The sequence below is a fragment of the Pan paniscus genome, chromosome 18, assembly GCF_029289425.2.
Source record: "Pan paniscus chromosome 18, NHGRI_mPanPan1-v2.0_pri, whole genome shotgun sequence".
Taxonomy (NCBI): Eukaryota; Metazoa; Chordata; class Mammalia; order Primates; family Hominidae; genus Pan; species Pan paniscus.
In genome coordinates this window covers 100411501-100417500 of record NC_073267.2, presented here as the reverse complement: position 1 = coordinate 100417500, position 6000 = coordinate 100411501, and the positions used below count along the sequence as shown (strand labels likewise).

Here is a 6000-nt window from a genome sequence, read left to right as displayed (position 1 = left end):
TATGATTTTTTGGATATTTTTCCATTTCTGAAAATAATAGCATTGGCATTTTGATAGACAGGGCATTGAATCTATAGATCATTTTGATAGTATGAACATGTTAACAATATTAAGTCTTCAAATCCACGAACACAGGATGTCTTCCATTTATTTGTGTCTCCTTAAATTTCTGTCGGCACTGTTTTGTAGTTTTCAGTGTTCAAGTTTTTGCCTCCTTGGTTAAGTTTATTCCTAATTATTCTATTCTTTTTGATGCTATTTTGATTGGGATTTTTTTCTTAATTTCCTTTTTGGATTGCTCATTTTTACTAAATAGAAACACAACTGATTTGGGGTGTTGCTTTTGTATGCTGAATTCATGTATTACTTCTTTTTTTTTTTTTGAGACGGAGTCTCGCTCTGTCATCCAGGCTGGGATGCAGTGGCATGATATCGGCTCACTACAAGCTCCACTTCCAAGGTTCATGCCATTCTCCTGCCTCGGCCTCCTGAGTAGCTGGGACTACAGGTGCCCGTCACCACGCCCAGCTAATTTTTTGTATTTTTAGTAGAGATGGGGTTTCACCATGTTAGCCAGGATGGTCTCGATCTCCTGACCTCGTGATCCCCCCACCTCGGCCTCCTAAAGTGCGGGGATTATAGGCTTGAGCCACCATGCCCAGCCCAAATTCGTGTATTACTTCTAACAATTTTTTGGTAAAATCTTTATAGTTTTATTTTTATTTATTTTTTTAGATGGAGTCTCGCTCTGTCGCCCAAGCTGGAGTGCAGTGGCATGATCTCGGTTCACTGCAACCTCTGCCTCCCAGATTCAAGTGATTCTCCTGCCTCAGCCTCCCGAGTAGCTGGGTCTATAGGTGCCCGCCACCATGCCCAGCTAATGAATCATTATAGTTTTCTGCATGTAAGATCATGTCATCTGCAAACAGAGATAATTTTACTTCTTCCTTTCCATTTGGATGCCTTTTATTTATTTTACTGGCCTAATTGCTCAGGCTACGACTTACAGGACTATGTTGAATAGAAGTAGCAAGACTGGAAATCCTTACTTTGTTTATGACCTTAGAAGGAAGGCTTTCAGTTTTTCATCATCGACTATGATGTTAAAAAATGGGCTTTTCGGCTGGGCGCGGTGGCTCATGCCTGTAATCCCAGCACTTTGGGAGGCCGAAGTGGGAGGATCACAAGGTCAGGAGACCGAGACCATCCTGGCTAACACGGTGAAACCCCATCTCTACTAAAAATACAAAAAATTAGCTGGGCGTGGTGGCAGGCACCTGCAGTCCCAGCTACTTGGGAGGCTAAGGCAGGAGAATGGCCTGAACCCAGGTTGCAGTGAGCCAACCTCGCGCCCCTTCACTCCAGCCTGGTTGACAGAGCGAGACTCCATCTCAAAAAAAAAAAAAAAAAAAAAAAAAAAGGGCTTTTCTTATATGACCTTTTTACATTGAGGTGATTTCCTTCTATTCCTAGTTTGTTCAGTGTGTTTGTCATGAAAGGTCAATTTACATTTTAAAAATTAATGTAATAAACACCTTATTAGGTATACCTTTACAGATAGGCTGGAACAAAGATGAAGTTTTATCTATTTTTTTAAATCTTAAGAAAATTAGCAATGCCCCCAATAGAAGCATAGGCCTTAATGATACTTCAGAAAACATTTCCAAATTGCCCTTGGATAATACTTGGAATCATCACTCTCTGATTCAGAATTCTCTGTCTCTAATGAGAAACTCCAGAGTTAGGCCGAGCATAGTGGCTCATGCCTGTAATCTCAGCACTTTGGGAGTCTGAGGCAGGTGGATCACCTAAGGTCAGGAGTTCGAGACCAGCATCGCCAACATGGAGAAACCCCATCTCTACTAAAAATGCAAAAATTAGCTGGGTGTGGTGGTGCACACCTGTAGTTCCCAACAACTCACAAGGCTGAGGCAGGAGAATTGCTTGAATCTGGGAGGCGGAGATTGCAGTGAGGGGAGATTGTGCCACTGCACTCCAGCCTGGGCGACAGAGGGAGACTCCATATCAAAAAGAAAAAAAAAAGTCTCTAGAGTTTGGAAACATTTACCAACCAAACCACTGATTTCTCATCACCTTTTAATCAAACCTCCTTGGATGGCCTTCAGAGGAGAACAGAGTAAACACCAGAAGGTAAGTATCTCCCAAATCCTGTTGACAAGAAACCTTCCTCATAGATCCAAATACAGGTAAGAGAAGGAGAATGTACAGACTGTCCTAGGAACTACTGCCTTCCTCTCCTGATCTCTTTAGCGCAGTATCTGACATCATCATTATTTTAAGAGTTAATAAGAACAGCAACAATAATCGCTACCATGGGTTATTTTCTCAGTATTTTCAGACTTTATTTTAAGCATTTTACATGAATAAACTTTACGTATAGTACCTATTCAACTACACATATAGTACCTATTAAGTAGGTACTATAACTATAGCCATTTTACAGGTTAGGAAACTGAGGTATAAAAATGTTCAGTTATATCCCTGGGATCACATTCAGTGTTGGTGCAGTCTAATCCAAAACTCCTTCTCTAAAGCACTTGCAAGATCATTAAAAGTTTCATAGTTTTATAAAGTTTATGCTGTCTTACCCATATGTCTTTACATCATTCGTCCAATTGATTTTTCAACCTCAGTTTTTCTCTGTTGTAGTAAAGTCAGATTTGCACTAAAACACTCTGATTAAGGGAAGCTTCCAAGTAAATAGACAATTCATACTGTGGATGGTACCAGAAGAAGATAGGGTCCCTACCCTCATAAGGGACCCATTCTGATCAGAGGAAGCAGCTTCCAGCCCTGAGGAGTTTCAGGTTCGAAGATTGAGAAACAACAAATAAGAAAATGGTTTAGGACTTCATATAGGTTACACCCTATTAAGTAAAAATATATTCTTCTGGAACCAATTTCAAATGCTCATTCCTGTAGAAGGCAGTAACGGCTCCTTCCTCTGGGCTCCAATTAGGGAACTCTCATGTTATTTGGAATTATTTGTTTAGCCTGCCTGCTGCCTCTTCATTGTGAGCTCTTCAGGAGTCTAGTCCCTTCCTGATTCTTCTCAGAACTCCCAAGCCCAGCTCAGGGCCTCTGAGAGCCTCCTGAGTGTTTTCTGAATGATTGATTCCAAGCTTATGAATTAAACTATAAGTAACAGGGTCAAGAAATGCTGAAAATATCTTTGAGTTAGATTTCAACTGTAGAGATATATCAGGACTATGAGATAATTTTCGTTTGTTATTTTTCTACAGGGGCAGGGGGTGGTTTGAGACAGAGTCTGGCTCTTGCGCCAAGGCTGGAGTACAACGGCTCAATCTCGGCTTACTGCCGCCTCCATCTCCTAGGTTAGTGTGATCCTCCTGCCTCAGCCTCCTGAGTAGCTGGGACCACAGGCATGCACCACCATGCCCGGCTAATTTTTATGTGTTTTGTACAGGCAGGGTTTTGTCATGTAGCTCAGGCTGGTCTTGAACTCCTGGGCTCAAGCCATCCTACTACCTTGGCCTCCCAAAGTGCTGGGATTACAGATGTGAGCCACCGCACCCAGTCTGTGAGAAAAATTATTTTTTTCTTTTCTTTTCTTTTCTTTCTTTCTTTTTTTTTTTTTCAGACAGTTTCACTCTTGTTACCCAGGCTGGAGTGCAGTGGCGCGATCTCGGCTCACTGCAACCTCCACCTCCTGGGTTCAAGTTGTTCTCCTGCCTCAGCCTCCCGAGTAGCTGGGATTACAGGTGCCCGCCACCACACCCGGCTAGTTTTTTGTATTTTTTGTAGAGACAGGGTTGGCCAGACTGGTCTCAAATTCCTGACCTCATGTGATCTGCCTGCCTTGGCCTCCCAAAGTGCTGGGATTACAGGTGTGAACCACTGTGCCTGGCGAGAATAATTATTAATCTCACATTCATACTGTATTAAGTAGCTCAAAAAACACTTTGGTGAACATTATTATCTTTCATGTTCACTACAATATTAAGAATTAGTGCCGGGGGCAGTGGCTCACACCTGTAATCCCAGCACTTTGAGAGCCAGAGGTGGGCAGATTACCTGAGGTCAGGAGTTCGAGACCAGCTTTGCCAACATGGTGAAACCCCATCTCTACTAAAACTACAAAAATCAGCTGGGCATGGTGGTGGATACCTGTAATCCCAACTACTCGGGAGGCTGAAGCAGGAGAATCGCTTGAACCTGGGAGATGGAGGCTGCAGTTAGCTGAGATCATGCCACTTCACTCTAGCTTAGGCAACAGAGTGAGACTCCCTCTCAAAAAAAAAAAAAAAAAAAAAAGAATTAGCATGGGCTGGGTGCGGGGGCTCTTACATATAATCTCTGCACTTTGGGAGGCTGAGGTGGGTGGATCACTTGAGGTGAGGAGTTCTAGACCAGCCTGGCCAACCTAGCGAAACCCCGTCTCTAATAAATATACAAAAATTAGCTGGGTGTGGTGGCACGTGCCTGTAATCCTAGCTTCTTGGGAGGCTGAGGTAGGAAAATCTCTTGAACCTGGGAGGTGAAGGCTGCAGTGAGCTGAAATCATGCCACTGCATTCTAGCCTAGGCAACAGAGCAAGACTCCTTTTCAAAACAAAACAAAACAAAACAAAACAAAAAAACCATGTATGCCAACTTCTGGATCGGGAAACTAAAGAGAAATTAGCTAACAATACACCCTTATTCAAGCAGACAAGCAGAATTGGTACAGGAACTAACTAATCTAATTCAAAAGCCAAATATTCTTTCCAGGATATGGCAACATGCAACTTTGACTTCACTTTCTTAGTTGTCTAGATATATTTTTGCCAATCATCTCTTTGTTCTGTTCCGAACCTTACTGCCCTATTACCTCATTTTCCAGATGTGCTTTGTCCCTCTGTGCTTTTCTACATTTCCCCTTCCATCAAAAGTCTACTAGTTTATGGAAGATTCCCTCCTTCTCTCTGTAAGCCCTTATCCCCTTCTTTCACAGATCTTGCTGATTCTCCAGCTAGTCTTCCCAAGTATTCTTCCTCCTTCCCTTTAACTTACATAGAACGTTTTGAGAGAAAGTTGAAGGAAAGAGCCTTAAGACATGGGTTAGAGTCCCAGATTCACTACCCACTTAGACCTTGTCTTTTCCCTCTAGTATTTAGACACTCTAGGTATTTCCAAGGTTTGAACATTAACTACAGTCATATGAAAACATGTTGCAAGCCGTAAAGAACTAAATAAATGCACGTTGTCTTTTAATATGTGATTCTCACATTAAAGGGAATGCCCAAGGCGTCATTCAATAATGAATCTAGTTTGAAAGAATTGTCAGGAACGCCAAATTTACTGAATACAAATGGCTCAGAGCAGGCTCAGAAACCAGTGTCCCCTCCTGGAGAAGCAAGTACCTCTGGACAGCACTCTAGACTAAAACTGGGTAAGAAAAAATTTGAGGGGAATTTAGTCCCGCTATGTCCTCTAGAAAGGTTGGTGAGTATGGTCTACCTATGTGGGGTGGACTTTGGATAGGCCTGGGCTTAAGCTGGACTCAACTGTGAGACCAGAAGTTAGATGCAGTATTTTGTTAAAATTATTTATTTATTTGTTCACTGAGACAGAGTCTTACTCTGTCACCCAGGCTGGAGTGCAATGGTGAGATCTCGGTTCACTGCAACCTCTGCCTCCACGAAAATAGCGATTTTCATGCCTCAGTCACCCGAGTAGGTGGGATTATAGGTGTGCACCACCGTGCCCGGCTGATTTTTAGTAGAGACAGAGTTTCACCATGTTGACCAGGCCGGTCTCAAACTCCTGGCCTCAAGTGACCTGCTCAGCTCAGCCTCCCGAAATGCTGGGATTACAGGCTTGAGCCACCATGCCTAGCCTTGGATACAGTATTGAATAGCATGTAAGAACATTAACTTTGAAGTCACTCACTTGGGTTATAATCCACACAGAAGCATTGGGGCCTTGGGCAAATCTTATAAATTCCATGGGCTCCTGAATGGTAATCTGTAAAATGAGA

General features: G+C 42.7%; 1 long non-coding RNA gene across 1 annotated transcript in view; it reads right to left on the bottom strand.

Moving 5' to 3' along the window:
• Positions 1-5972: 5972 nt before the first annotated feature.
• LOC134729333 (uncharacterized) overlaps positions 5973-6000 on the bottom strand; it is a 51685-nt gene continuing 51657 nt past the window's right edge. Inside the window, exon 7 of the long non-coding RNA XR_010110348.1 lies at positions 5973-5987. This is a non-coding gene — a long non-coding RNA (uncharacterized LOC134729333). The remainder of the gene's footprint in view (positions 5988-6000) is intronic.